Below are 15,246 nucleotides of genomic sequence, written 5' to 3' on the forward strand. Positions count from 1 at the left end.
GAAGATAGACTCAGGATGATACTGGAATAGGTCTGTCAGGAGCTGTGCAACAGTAACAACACCCTTCAAGTTGGTAGGAATGAATAAAGTAGGTATGGTTGCGGCAGAACTTTATTTTATTCGTATATGGGATCTGGGTGTCGCTGGCAAGGCCAGCATTTATTGCCCATCCCTAATTGCCCTTGAGAAGGTGGTGGTGAGCCACCTTCTTGAACCGCTGCAGTCTGTGTGGTGAAGGTACTCCCACAGCGCTGTTAAGGAGGGAGTTCCAGGATTTTGATCCAGCGACGATGAAGGATCGGTGATATCCTTCTAAGTCAGGATGGTGTGTGACTTGGAGGGGAACTGTGAACACTGGAAAGATCCTGGGTGTGAGGTTTTCAGTTGTGAGTTGTATACATGAGGCATTCCTATGTGCAAAAAACAAGAGCAGCAATCTGCATTTGGCATTTGGGCCACAGGGACCGGTTAAATTACATTAATGTATTCTTGAACTCTCTTTTCTTTTTGGTTATAAAACAACAGTCAACACACTTCAAAAATAATTCATTTTCTGTAACGTGGTTAGAACATCCCGAGGTTGTGATAGTTGCTAAATAAATGCAAGTTCTTTACTTCATCTTTTTCCTTATTTTACTCTTTCTTTCTGTTTTTCTTACTCTCCCCTTTTCTGTGTTTCTCTTTCTTCACAGCCTGGTTAGCTGTTGGATTAGTAAGTCTTTTATTTAGCCTAGCTGGGCAGATATGCAGCTATGGAGCCCATAGTTTAATAGAGGTTTATCACTTTTCCTTTGATTGCCACACCTCCATCGCGATTTCTTATTTTCAGTAACACTCGGCAAGAAAATGCAAGAGAAAAATTTCAGTCTACTGACACAGTGTATACATGTGGAAAATCACAACTGCAGGTGGAAAGATAGGAAATCAGACTCCACATGAGACTCTCACCAAATAAAGGAGGACTGGGAGTCCCGGATAAGGCTTTGCCACTTTTTGCCTGAAAGTGGCCGTCCTATGTGTTGAATAGTCTTCTCTGCACTATAAGTAAATATGTTTGGTACATGCACAGGTGTATCCTACTAGGCAAGTAGGGCAGTTACAAGAAAAGATTTAGCACCAAATTGAAATTTATAAAGCAGGTTCAGGCAAGAAAATAAAAGAAAATGGACAAAACAGAAACTGCATTTAAAGAGCAATTTCAGAAAGAAGCTAAATTGAAAAATAACCAAGAGGAATGTGAAATTACATGAATATGATGAATAAGGAAAATAAAATAAAATAGTAAGATAATGAAGGCGACAGATAAGGGAAGGAATAAAAAGCTACAAAGGATCTTGGTGGTGATTGAGGAGTTAAAAACTATGGGATTTGAGGAGTGGAGGAGAGTCAGTCTATTGCTTCTGTAATGTAGCTTTACCACTTGCAAATTGTTTCTGCTGGATGTGGAATGTTTGACCTTGAATTGACCAGCTCCACTTGCAAACTGCTGCATTCCTGCCACAAAGGTGACTTGGCTGACAACAAGAATACTCACCCCCGTCTTGTTGCTTTCTAGTTTTCCATCATTTCGTCCACAATAGCTGTCTGTCTGTGGGATATAAATAATCCAGTGTGCAATGAGACTGAGATAAGCAAGTGATGCTGAGCTGTTCTACTTGCCACTGGTAAAACGAATGATCCCCCCCCCCACCCCCGCTTTTCCAACAAGGAAAGTGACATGACATTTTACAGCTTGATAGATACTGGCAATAACTGAATGTGACAGCGTGAAGCACAACGGTTCGTCTTGATTGTAAAAAAATTAAGGAATCTTTGATTCCAATGTCATCAACAGCAGAATAGTTTAGATACAATCATCTCATCCATCAATGCTTCAGTCTCCTTCCTTCACTGTACCATCACTGCTGCAGAAGCTGATCACTTCCCCCTGAGGAGTTAAAAACTGTGGGATTTGAATAGCGGAGGAGAGTCAGTCTATTGAATCTGTAATCTCCGCAGGTTTCCTAGAATCTCCATTTGCATAATTGTTGGGTGGGTGTGGTAAACCACTTTTATCGTTCACTATCGTTACACTATGGTTATCACTGTTTATATCGTCACACTATGGTTATCACTGTTTACACTGTTGTATCACTACACAAGGTCACCTCTTGTCACGCTGTTATACCTGGGCTGACCACAGCTGACTCCGCCCATGACTCCGCCTGCTTGCCCAGGTATAAAGGTGGTCGACTGGCTGGTATTCCTCCTTGTTGGACCCGATCACCCACGAGGGTGGACTCTGTTATTTAGCCAATAAAAACCTATAGTTACTATCTTAACTCGTCGCTTTTCATTGGATGAATTGATAGGTATATCAATTTTATTGGCTAAATTTTGAAATGAGTGGATCGGAGCAGCCAAACGACCAGCCAAACGACCAGCTACAACAGCCACAGCAGCCGGCCTGGCTGCGAGCCCTCCGACCGCCGTACCTGGATCTAAACCCACAGGCAGCGAACTCAGCCCTCGACTTCAAACACTGGCTGAGCTGTTTCGAATCCTACCTGGGAGAATCCGGCGTGCCTCCGGGATCCAAACTAAGAGTTCTGACCACCCAAGTGAGCCCTAAAGTATTTGCACTCATCCAGGACCTTACTACATACGAGGACGCCCTCAACCTGCTGAAAGAGCAGTACCGGAGCCCGGTAAACTCTATGTATGCCAGACATCTCCTAAGATCCCGCTCGCAACAGCCAGGAGAGTCTGTAGATGAATTTTTACGGGCACTACAAACACTCGGCAGGGACTGTGACTTTAAAGCTGTAACGGCTGCAGAAAATACTGAAGGGAATATCCGCGATGCCTTCGTGAAAGGCCTTCGGTCCGACTACTCACGGCAAAGACTGCTCGAATCAAAGGACCTCGACCTGAATACAACTGCAGCCCTCGCTCGCTCTCTGGAAGTGGCCCATCGGGACCTCGAGGCGTATTCCAGGTACTGTGCTGCGCGACCCTGGGACTCCGGCCCGACCCCGGCTGCAATACCCCTCGCACCGCCGCCGCTGGGACCTACCTCAGCGTCGGCATCCCAGAACCGATCGGGACCGCCACCCCCGGTACCGGCTGCAACATCGGAGCCCCGCGATCGGGCCGCCGGCTGCTTCTTCTGTGGCCAGGCGAAACACCCGAGGACGCGCTGTCCTGCAAGAAACGCGACTTGCTCCGATTGCCACAAGAAAGGCCACTTCGCGAAGGCCTGCAGGGGGAGAGCCACAGACGCCAGCAGTGCCTCATGCGAGTTGTGGGGGTGGCCATCTTTCATCAAGGCCACAGATGCCAGTATCCCCTCGTGTGAGTCATGGGGGCGGCCATCTTTGATCAAGGCCACCGACGCCAGCAGTGCCTCATGTGAGTTGTGGGGGCGGCCATCTCCTCCGCCATTTTATTCAACCTCGTGGGCACCGCCATTTTGTCCACCACACTCGACCGCCACCTTATCTCCAGACCCGACCACCGCCTCACCCGCAGACTACAGCAGCTCGCTCAGCCATACACTAGCCTCCGTCACACTGGACCAAGCTCGCCCGCATCACCTGTCCAAGTCCATGATGGACATCAAAGTAAACGGCCACGCCACGACCTGCCTGTTCGACAGCGGAAGCACGGAGAGTTTCATCCATCCAGACACGGTGAGCCACTACTCCCTCACTGTCCGGCCAACGCGCAACCGGATCTCGATGGCGTCGAGGTCCCATTCTACAGACATCAGCGGCTACTGTGTTGTGACCCTGTCGGTTAGGGGCACGGAGTATAAAAATTTTAAACTCCTCGTCCTGCCCCAGCTCTGCGCTGCCGTCCTACTAGGGCTGGACTTCCAATCCCACCTTCAAAGTGTCACTTTGGCATACGGTGGACCCCTCCCCCCACTCACAGTCGACAACCAGCAGCCTTTAAACCACCCACCGCATACCACCTGCGGCCTATCCACCCTCAAGGTCCCGCCCCCCTCCCTGTTTGCTAACCTCACCCGCGACTGTAAACCCGTCGCCACCAAGAGCAGGCGGTACAGCGCCGGGGACAGAGCTTTTATTAGCGCTGAGGTGCAGCATCTCCTGAAGGAGGGCATCATCGAGAGGAGCAACAGCCCCTGGCGTGCCCAGGTTGTAGTCGTTAAGACCGGCAATAAAAACCGCCTGGTCATCGACTACAGCCAAACCATAAACCGGTACACCCAGCTGGACGCATACCCACTTCCCCGCATATCTGATATGGTCAATCAGATTGCACAGTACCGGGTATTCTCCACCATTGACCTTAAGTCGGCCTATCACCAACTCCCTATCCGCCCTGAGGACCGCCAGTATACCGCCTTCGAGGCGAATGGCCGCCTCTACCACTTCCTTAGGGTTCCCTTCAGCGTCACCAACGGGGTTTCGGTCTTCCAAAGGGAGATGGACCGGATGGTTGACCAGAACGGGCTGCAGGCCACGCTCCCTTATCTAGATAACGTCACCATCTGCGGCCGTGACCGGCAGGACCACAATGTTAATCTGGAGAAATTCCTCCGTACGGCCGAACGGCTGAACCTCACTTACAATAAGGAGAAATGTGTGTTTAACACCTCGCATCTCGCCATCCTCGGCTGCGTAGTAGAGAACGGGGTCATCGGCCCCGACCCCGAAAGAATGCGCCCCCTCATAGAGCTACCCCTCCCCCACTGTCCAAAGGCGCTGAAGAGAACCCTGGGGCTCTTCGCCTACTATGCCCAATGGGTGCCGAATTATGCGGACAAAGCCAGACCCCTCATGACGTCCACCTCCTTCCCCCTGACGGCAGAAGCGTGCGCAGCCTTCTCCCTCATAAAGGGAGACATTGCTAAGGCCACGATGCACGCGGTGGATGAGTCTATCCCTTTCCAAGTGGAGAGCGATGCATCCGACTTCGCCCTAGCAGCAACCCTTAACCAGGCGGGGAGACCTGTGGCCTTCTTCTCAAGGACCCTCCAGGGCCCTGAGATCCGACACTCTTCGGTCGAGAAGGAGGCCCAGGCGATCGTGGAGACAGTACGACGCTGGAGGCATTACCTGGCAGGCAAACGATTTACCCTCCTCACCGACCAGCGTTCGGTCGCTTTTATGTTTAATAACAAGCTGACGGGCAAAATCAAGAACGACAAGATCTTGAGGTGGAGAATCGAGCTCTCCACCTATGATTATGATATCTTGTACCGGCCTGGTAAACTGAACGAACCCCCAGATGCTCTATCACGAAGTACATGCGCCAACGTGCAAATTGATAGACTGCAGACCCTCCACAACGACCTCTGCCACCCCGGGGTCACCAGACTTTACCACTTCATTAAGGCCCGCAACCTGCCCTACTCCATCGAGGAGGTCAGGACCATGACCAGGAACTGCCAAACCTGCGCCGAATGCAAACCGCATTTCTTTAGGCCGGACAGAGCAAGCCTGATCAAGGCCACCCGCCCCTTCGAGCGCTTGAGCATCGATTTTAAGGGGCCCCTCCCGTCCTCTGACCGTAATGTGTACTTCCTCAACATCATTGATGAGTACTCCCGTTTCCCCTTTGCCTTCCCCTGCCCAGACATGACCAGTACCACGGTCATCAAATGCCTGAACGACCTCTTCGCCTTGTTCGGGTTCCCGAACTATATACATAGCGACCGGGGCTCATCCTTCATGAGCGAGGAACTTCGCCAGTTCCTACTAGCGAGAGGCATTGCTGCAAGCAGGACCACCAGCTACAACCCCCGAGGGAACGGCCAGGTGGAAAGAGAGAACGCGACTGTCTGGAAGGCCGTTCTCTTAGCCTTAAAGTCTAAGGGCCTGCCAACCTCTCGCTGGCAGGAAGTCCTCCCGGCAGCGCTGCATTCCATCCGGTCACTGCTTTGCACGGCCATTAACGCCACCCCCCATGAACGAATGTTTGTTTTCCCCAGCAAGTCGACTACGGGAACCTCGCTACCAACATGGCTGACTTCTCCGGGGCCCGTCTTGCTGCGAAAGCACGTGAGGGCCCATAAAACGGACCCCCTGGTCGAGAGGGTGGACCTCCTGCACGCCAACCCCCAGTACGCCTATGTGGCATACCCAGACGGGCGGGAGGACACAGTCTCCTTACGAGACCTTGCACCCTCGGGCACCCCTGAGACACCACCGTTACCCCCCACCCCCCCCCAAATCCACCCCAGGTAGACGGCATGCCGGAACCCCACGAGCCTTCGCCGACCACGCAGACACCAGCATTAACATCGGATACTGCATCACCGCCGCCGCTGCTGCGCCGATCAGAGAGACTTACGAGGCCTCCGGACAGACTGACATACCCGAACTGGTAGTACACTTCACCCCGCCGGACTCAAATCTAAACAAGGGGTGAATGTGGTAAACCACTTTTATCGTTCACTATCGTTACACTATGGTTATCACTGTTTATATCGTTACACTATGGTTATCACTGTTTACACTGTTGTATCACTACACAAGGTCACCTCTTGTCACGCTGTTATACCTGGGCTGACCACAGCTGACTCCGCCCATGACTCCGCCTGCTTGCCCAGGTATAAAGGTGGTCGACTGGCTGGTATTCCTCCTTGTTGGACCCGATCACCCACGAGGGTGGGCTCTGTTATTTAGCCAATAAAAACCTATAGTTACTATCTTAACTCGTCGCTTTTCATTGGATGAATTGATAGGTATATCAGTGGGCTTCCACTTGATACCCACCAGAGATTGGCACAGAGGTGGTCATTGATCTGCTGTTATAGAATTTAAAGTCTTGTAGCAGCTTAAATGGGAAGTGTCAGCAGTTGGACTAGAGGAACAGAGCTGAAAAGCATGGCTGACAGAAAACCTGCAGGAAGAAGGGTCTCCATCATCTCAGACACACAGATGGAACTATGAGGGCAAGGTGGGCAAGATTATTTTGCAGTCAACGAAATAAGATCAGCTCCTGCAACAGTGATGGTACAGTGGAGGAAGGAGACTGAAGCAATCAGTGCCACCTGCAGAACCCCCAGACCAGCAATACAATGTAGGAAAAAAAATAATGACTTAACCAGAATGGGCAAGTTAAGTGTGCCACACACCCCACTGAATGTCTCACCAGGCAATACAGACATTGTGAAGCACCAATGCTCACACACATAATTTTCAGTCCATCAATACCCCGAAAGAGATTTCATAATGATTAGCATCTCTCCACGTTTGCTACTGAAATTTCTGTGTCAGTACTCTCTCTGTCACAGACATGAGTCTTCCAGTTTACATGCAGTCAGTCCCCTGCTGAATTCCTGCATGAAAAGAAAGAAAGAACTTGCATACTTAGGGAATGTTATCTTCCTTCTGTTAATGTAAGCTACTGTATCTTCTACTGGTGCTCTGATAGCCTCCTGGACTCTTGGGAAGTCTGCCACCCTGATAAAGCCCAATGTTGAGAAGCTGCAGCCATGGGGAATGAAATGAACTGGCCTGCTCTAGTGAACTATGGACCACTGACTAAAATGTTACAGAGCTCGCCTGGACTTGACTGGAAGAATCTGATGCATAAACTGTCAGCACTGTGGGTATCTGCACTTCCATGGATGGAGAAGTTGCATTCTGTAAGGATGGTTCCAGGTCTGGTCTCGGGATCCTGCATAACATGTGGTAAGCATCCTCTAGAAACCTGTGTCTCCTCAGCCACTGCTCCTTGAACAAGGTTAAAGGTAAAAGTTTTGTGCTCTGTATAGATAGTAGTGGAGGGAGATAACCTCGCTTATGTAGGGTAAGGAGGAAGCAGCACCAGATCTTACACTAAATCATCACACTCAGCAATAACAACACAGACTTCGATGATAAAAGTAGCATCAACAGTATCAGATACTTATATAATGGGAAAAGCATGAAGAGGATTCAATACTTGGGTATTGGAAGAAAGAATAGGTTTTCACTGTCTTGTCATGAGCAACGTTTTGAGCAGCGAACCCTATTTCTGAGGAGGCAATTGTCAACCGGTTGTAACCCTGGAGTAAGGCAAGAAAACCCATAATTTCTGTAAGATATGACTGTTGTGGGGACTCCCTGGAAACCAAGCAACCACTTACTGAATTCTTTGGTAATGGTCACAGGTCATTTGGATATTCGAGTGGCATTCCTTTACGGTGGTGGAGCGACAGCAGCTCTGAGGAAATTCCTGGCTCTTGTTAGCTTTTCCCATTGCCTGGACGGTACCTTCCTAATGTCTACTGGCTCCCTCATAATGATTATCAGCATCTCATCAATCTCCTTCCCAGTCACTTACATAACTGTGGGATAAATACTGTCCATCCTAATTGCTGTGTGTTCCCAGTGAGTCTTTTTTACTGCCAGCGGCAATGAATTGCTGGTGTCACTCTTTGATTGTAGGTCTGGTTCCAGAAGATGGCAAAATTTAGAAATTAGTTTCCTTGGTGAGGTGCAGCCCCTCATATGTTGCTTCGCAGTGGAATCAAGTCAGCTCCATTGTCAGTGGTGGATACACTGTCTGATGTGAATAATAGGAGGCCTCCTGCTATGGCCTGAAACCTTCTTGCCCTTCTCTGTTGCTTATTATCATCTTAATCCAACATGTTTAACAAAATGAGACTTAAGGAAGGATCCAACATGCTGTGCGTACTGAAACAATGGAGTTGTTCCTTTCAATGCCTGCTGCCCTGCTGCATACTGGAACCCTACCAACTCTCACCATTGTCTTAATGCCACCTTTACAGCAGGCATTATAATACAATGTGTGCTGCAAGGTAAGGATGAGCAAATTTGTGTGATTAGTGCTAATTGGTGCTTACTAAGCCAAAATGCTGGATCAGTGCTTTAACATGTCTTATTCTAGTTACATCCTGGTGGAATTTTAGAAGCATTTGCTAAAATGCACAAATGCTCATGAAATGGTAATGCACAATCTTTTTCCCTTAATTGTGCTTAATGCATGTGTTAACTCTAGAGTATAGCTTTGACACTCCAAATGGAAAACGATGAGCTTCTGACGTTTGACCATTGCCATTTTGGTAAGACATCACCAAGTATCCTACTCGGGGGCCTGATCACTGTCAATCATACTTTGCCTGGAAACACCTCCAAAGCTTTGGTGTTACTACAAGCTGAGGAAAATTGGGCAGGTTCCCTTACTGACATTCGCCCTGACTCGCCCAATTTTCTAGTATTCATTGCACCCAGGCAATCCAGTGCACCTGAGCACAGACCCAGGAAAATCTCCCTACTAATACCATAGCACATTAATACAAATAATACATACTGATACGTCGTGACATGACATCCACAGGTTACAGTATATAGGTTCACATTGTGTATGGTGCACTTCTGCAGCAATAATATTTCAATAATAGTCCATCCATCCATTGTGTTCTGCCCGAGGGAACGTCCTAACTCAAGTCTCACATGACACTCTTGAGCCGTTTACTAGAGAAGGTTATCTGAGATTTCCCGTTGCCTTCCTCATAGTTTTCATCTTCGGAGTACCTTCTCCTAGGTGGGCTGCAAGCAAGGCTAAAGAATGCCACCTACCTTTTATGATGGTTGTGGAACAACCTGCACCCATCGGACAGAAGTACTCTCGCTGGATGTCAATCCAGTATTCAGAGCTGGTGCTCTGGTCTTAGCACATCGAGGCTGTCTGGAGTGGGCCCCGACCCAACTCTTCTGACTCAGAGGCAGGAATACTACAGGACACTAATATTACCCTAAAGGATGTCAAGCCAGTATTTAGAGACCATGGCCTAGAAATTGGGTTGAGGTGCCAAACTGGCGCCAAGTTCGCCTGGGCGCTGATTTTTGCGCTGCGTTGGGAGTAATACCGATCGCCAGAAATTCAGTTTCAGAAACCCTCGAGGGAGATGGGGCGAGGCTTGAGGCGCTCTGCGTCCCTCTTAGGGCGCTGAAACTGAATATCGCAGCGCAACGTGCCGCAGTGCCACACGCTGCGGCACGGCACGCTGCAGTGCTGCAAGCCTTCCTCCCATTGTTAAGAGGGAGGGGCCTGCAACAGCGCGATCCCCGATCGCGAGTGCCGGCAAAAGAGCCCAGCACCAAGGAGAAGTGCCGGGCTCTCGGGAAACAGCCGGCAATGCCACCGGGGGGGGTGGTCAGGAGGCCGGGGACGGAGGTGCTGGCAGGCGGCTGCCGAAAAAGGCGGCCGCCCCGCACCTCCACCTTAACGTGTGCCGCTGCCGGCACAGCAAGGCCCCGTGAACCGGGCGCGGGTAGCGAACGGCGCTACAGCGGTGTTCGCTACCAAATATCACGAATGGGGCGCTAATGGGGTGCTGCGCACACCGATGACATCATCGGTGGCGGCGCAGCGCAACAGGCTAACGCCACCATTAGCGCCCCTGCTGAATATCGCGGGAGGCGCAGCCAGTGGCGCTACAGCCACTGACTGCCTCTTTAGGCGCTAACAGGTGGCGCTACTCACCCAATTCCTCCCCCCATATCCTAGACTCCACTTGCTGGGGCTAACTGGAGTGGGACTCGTACCCTTCACCTTGTGACTCAGAGGCAGGAATGCAACCACTAAGCCAAAGGCTCATTCCCACAGTACTAGTAACGTGTGCTCTAATTAGATTTACATATCATAATTCTTTTGACGATAAGGAAATATTTGCTGCCTTTCTGTTCTCCAGACGGTGCTAAACTAACCTCGCCACATGGCAGATGGCATTGCATTGGTATAAAATGGGCACTCTTCCCAGTGATAATGATGGTCACACAATGTCTACCAAAAATAAAATATCCTGTACAAAAGACTCTAATTATACTTGTACTGCTAATGATTTAGATTATCAGTGTGTTTTTTTTTTGGAATGATTTATTGCAGCATGAGTATCAGATGAGTCAGTCAAGCTGTTTTGCAAGAAGTATCACCAGACAGATTTTACCATTTCTCAGAACAAACCAGTCTACCCCCAAAAATACCGACTAAAAAGGAAATTCAAACAGAACAAAAATTCACCATCTCAAAATTGAAACTAATTGCAGCAATGAATGATTTCTCAGTAGTAAGCAATTGTACTGAAGCAAACCAAAGTTGTTGCCAATATGAACAACAATAACAACTTGCATTTATATAGCACTTCCAGTGTAAAAAATGTCCCAAAGCACTTCACAGATAAACATAATAAAAATGGATGCTTTGCCAGGAAGTAAGGGGTTAGGCAAGGCAAGGTCAAAGAGATAGGTTTTGAGGAAGTTTGTAAAGGTGGAGAGAGAAGTGCAGAGGTGGAGAGACTTAGGGAGGGAGTTCTAAAGAATGGGACAGAGACGGCTGAAGGTTTTCTCACCAATTGTGGGTTGTAGGAAGGAGGGGATGCACAAAAGGCTGGAGACAGAAGATCAAATTATTTGGGAGAATATATATGGGTGTGGGAGGAGATTGCAGCAGGTGGGGGTAAAAGACCACGGAGGGGTTTATAGACAAGGAAATTGAATTGAATGGGTTAGGGGAGGGGGAAGGGAGCCAATGTAGGTCAGCAAAGATAGGGGGGAGGAGTTGGTGAGCACGACTTAGTTAGGACAAGAAATGTGCTACAGAGATCTGGACAAGTTGGAGTTTATGAAGGGTGGTGGATCGGAGGCCAGCATGGTATGTCAGTGTAGTCGAGTCTAGAGATGAGAGTAGTTCAGTCTGATAATAACAAAAAGCATGCATAAGGGTTTCAGAGGGGTTGAGGTAGGGAAATTTGTGAAGTGGCAGTAAGTAGTATTTGGTGATGGACAGGATCTGGGGTTTAAAGGTTGAATGGAATGCCAAGATTGTGAACAGTCTGTTTTAATCTGAGAATGGCCAAGGAAGGGGATAGTCACTGACTAGGGAGCAGAGTTTATGCTAGCAGCTAAAGATGAAGGCTACACAAGGTTAGGCAGAAGAAAGTTATGATTCATCTAGGACTTGATATTGGACAAGCAACATGACAGCATGGAGGCTCGCTCGGGGTTGAGAGTGCAGCTATAAACAACTTGGGAGTAGAATTTTTTCAAAGCAGATGCAGGAAGAAGTGAAGTTGGAAGGGAGTAAGAGGTTGCACTGAAATGGTCATAGATGTCTTGTCAGTTATCAAGACCATGGGAGCAAGAGGCAATGGGAGATGGTGAGGTCGAGGTGGTGGTCATGTAGATGAGTCCATCTGTTGTGCACATGAAATACACAAACTCTAGTCCGCACGGTTTTTAGCGTCTCCTAGGTGGGCTGCAGCCAAGGTTAAAGAGGTCCAACTACCTTTTACAATGGGGGAGCCATCCACGCCTATGAGATGCATGTACCCTCATCAATCCAGGTGCTGGAAGTAGGAAAAGGTGCAGAGGAAGGGGAGAGGACAAGATGTTGCTTGATGATGAGCCATACCATCACCGTGGCGGTTTGGGTGGGGAAGGTGCTCCACAGTATAAACATGTGGGGAGGCTTCAGTAAGAGGCAAGGTGTCACCAACCATGAAACAGGTTTCAGTCCAAAATAGGATGTCAATGAAATCATCTACAGTAAGGTTCTAGATGGGAACGACCACATTTGTAAATGAACAGACATTCTGGAGGGACATGCAGGGAGGGATCGTGATCTCTGTTCTGCCGACTCAGACTGAGGGAGCAGTGGTGGGTGGGATGAGCAGGACAGGAAGGAGGCAAATGAGTTGACCCTCCGGCGGGTACACTGGATGGGAAGGTTGACAAGAGAAAAGGATGGGACTGTTGGGCTTGCTGCCCCTAAGGAGGCAGCGATGGTAGCCTCAATGAGCCCTTCAGAAAACGGCGAGAGAGGCACAGAGGGTAGCTGTGGGCTTATTCGAAGGGGATCCTAGCTTGTGATGGTGGCACACTTATTTCTCATTGCAGCCAGGTTTGAGAGAACTGTATCGACATTGGCAGTGACCTCCCTCTATGCAGTTGCCACCTATACTTTTACTGGGTCTTTAGCCCCAAATAGCCATGTCCCACCACCATGGTGCACCTCCTGCAGCAGAACCTCCAGCTCTTCAGCATCAAAGGAGCAGCATTGCCCACATTTCTCTGCTGTGCCATTAAGAACAATTAGTTCATTTTTTTGCTACCTGTGAGGAAGAGCTGATGCCTTTTTGCGCTGCTCCTGTGTGGGACTTTGCCATGCCCCAGACAAGTGTGCTCCAGGCCAAGCTCTATGTGCAAGCTTTTCCTTTGCCTGTAACCTAGCTTTGTATCACAATTTTAAGTGCAGCCCATTCTTAGAGTTACAGGTGTGAGTTGCCCGCACTTTGGGGAAATATGACCCTTTTTTTGTGGGATGGCAAAATCAGGGTTTTGGTGTGGATACCTTGGGGGGAATGTTAACATGGGTGAGCATGTGGATTTGGGTGCAGGTGGGGAGGTGAAATCCTATAAAAATGTGTATGCATCAGGAAGCCAGCTCCAACCCGCCAACTTCTACATTTCACTCCAGCGTGTCAGGCTACGTGCATGCAACCCCCTTGGGAGACACGAGTTGACAATTTCAATATGTTAATTGCTCAATTACAGCAATATTGATGTGGGGTTTGCAATTTAACTTTGGGTCCATGGGTTTCCCGGGCTTCCTGGAACTCGCCAGTGAAAGCAAGGCAAGAACACAGCGGCAATTGAGGGGGATGAAGATATGACAGGGAAATATGCCAATAAGTATTCACTACTCACAAACTGCTTGTGTGAAAGGGTTTGTTCACTGTACTTGTGCTGAGATGTGACTTTACACAATTTGGAGTGGTCACCTATGTTGTATCCGTGTGTTACTGGAGACACGGAATGCAGGAGTTGGTTTAACAGGTGTTTACTGAACAAAGTCTGGAGGTGAACTAAAAGATACAAGACGCTGTACAGGCTTATATACCCGAGTGGTCACTACCGGTATTACAGTACACAGGGGCTCTTAAAGGTACATACACTACAATTCCTCCCCTTTTAGATCATTAGTACATAACATTTTAAGTAATCATTAATTAACATGTTTATAAGAACAATAATCTACACATTTGCTGCAGTTAATCAATTATAAGTCAGTTTCTCTGGAGGCTTCCTGACTCGGTCCGGATAACGCCTCGGTGGTGTAGTAGTTTTCGGTGGTGTAGTAGGTTCTTTTGGCAAGGTCGATTCAGCTTGAACGCCAGTGTCAGGTTCATCTGGTTCCAGTATCACTGGATCGGAGGTAGATACTATGGGTATCTCTGCTTCATCATTAGGCGTATAGAGTTGTGGTGTAGGTTGTCCCTTTTCGGATGACTCTATGATCTGGTCAGCATGGCGCCTTATTATGCTTTCACCAATGTCCACGGTATACATCAGCGGTCCTAGTCGTGTGCAAATAGTTCCAGGCTGCCATTTCTCGGTACGGTAGTCCCGGGCCAAAACTTGTTGACCTATCTGGCCTTTCATTCATGCCTTGAAATTGCCGGTTCTCTACGTCCCTTCTGATGTTTGGCTTGATCAAATCCAGCCAGCATGTTAGTCTTCTATTGAAAAACATCATGGCAGGAGTTTGGTTTGTAACCACATGTGTTGCATTCCTGTATGCAAACAAGAAGTTATCTACCTTATGTTGTAGATTTATGTCTTCATTACCCATGGCCTTTATGGCCTTCTTGAAGGTCTGGACAAACCTTTCAGCTAATCCATTGGTGGCGGGATGGTATGGGGCGGACGTGTAGTGCTTAACCCCATTGTTTTTTAAGAACTTCCTGAATTCTTCGGACACAAATTGCGGTCCATTATCAGAACAGATCTGTTCCGGCAGCCCATTCCTGGCAAATATGGTCCTTAATACTGTGATGTTTTTTTCCGTGGTGGTGGGGGACATCTTTATTACCTCCGGCCACTTGGAGTGTGCATCAACCGCGATTAAGAACATTGAGTCCATAAATGGACCAGCAAAGTCGATATGTACCCTTTGCCATGGAGATGAGGGCCACTCCCATGGATGTAGAGGGGCTTGTGGTGGGGCGTTTTGGACCTTCTGGCATCCTAGACAGCTCTTGGTCATTTCTTTGATGTCTCCATCGATACCTGGCCACCACACAAACGCTCTGGCTAGGTTCTTCATTTTCACTCCACCCAGGTGCCCCTCGTGAAGCTCCTTTAGCAATTTATCCTGGAGTTTGGGTGGAATCACCACTCTGGATCCACACATCAAGGTTCCTCGGCACACTGACAGCTGTTCTCTTCTTTGCGAGAATGCTGGCAACAGTGGTTCGCCATGTGCTGGCCATCCCTTCACCGT

Source organism: Somniosus microcephalus, chromosome 15, assembly GCF_052327205.1.
Source record: "Somniosus microcephalus isolate GS21.2 chromosome 15, FLI_Smic_1.0, whole genome shotgun sequence".
Lineage (NCBI taxonomy): Eukaryota > Metazoa > Chordata > Chondrichthyes > Squaliformes > Somniosidae > Somniosus > Somniosus microcephalus.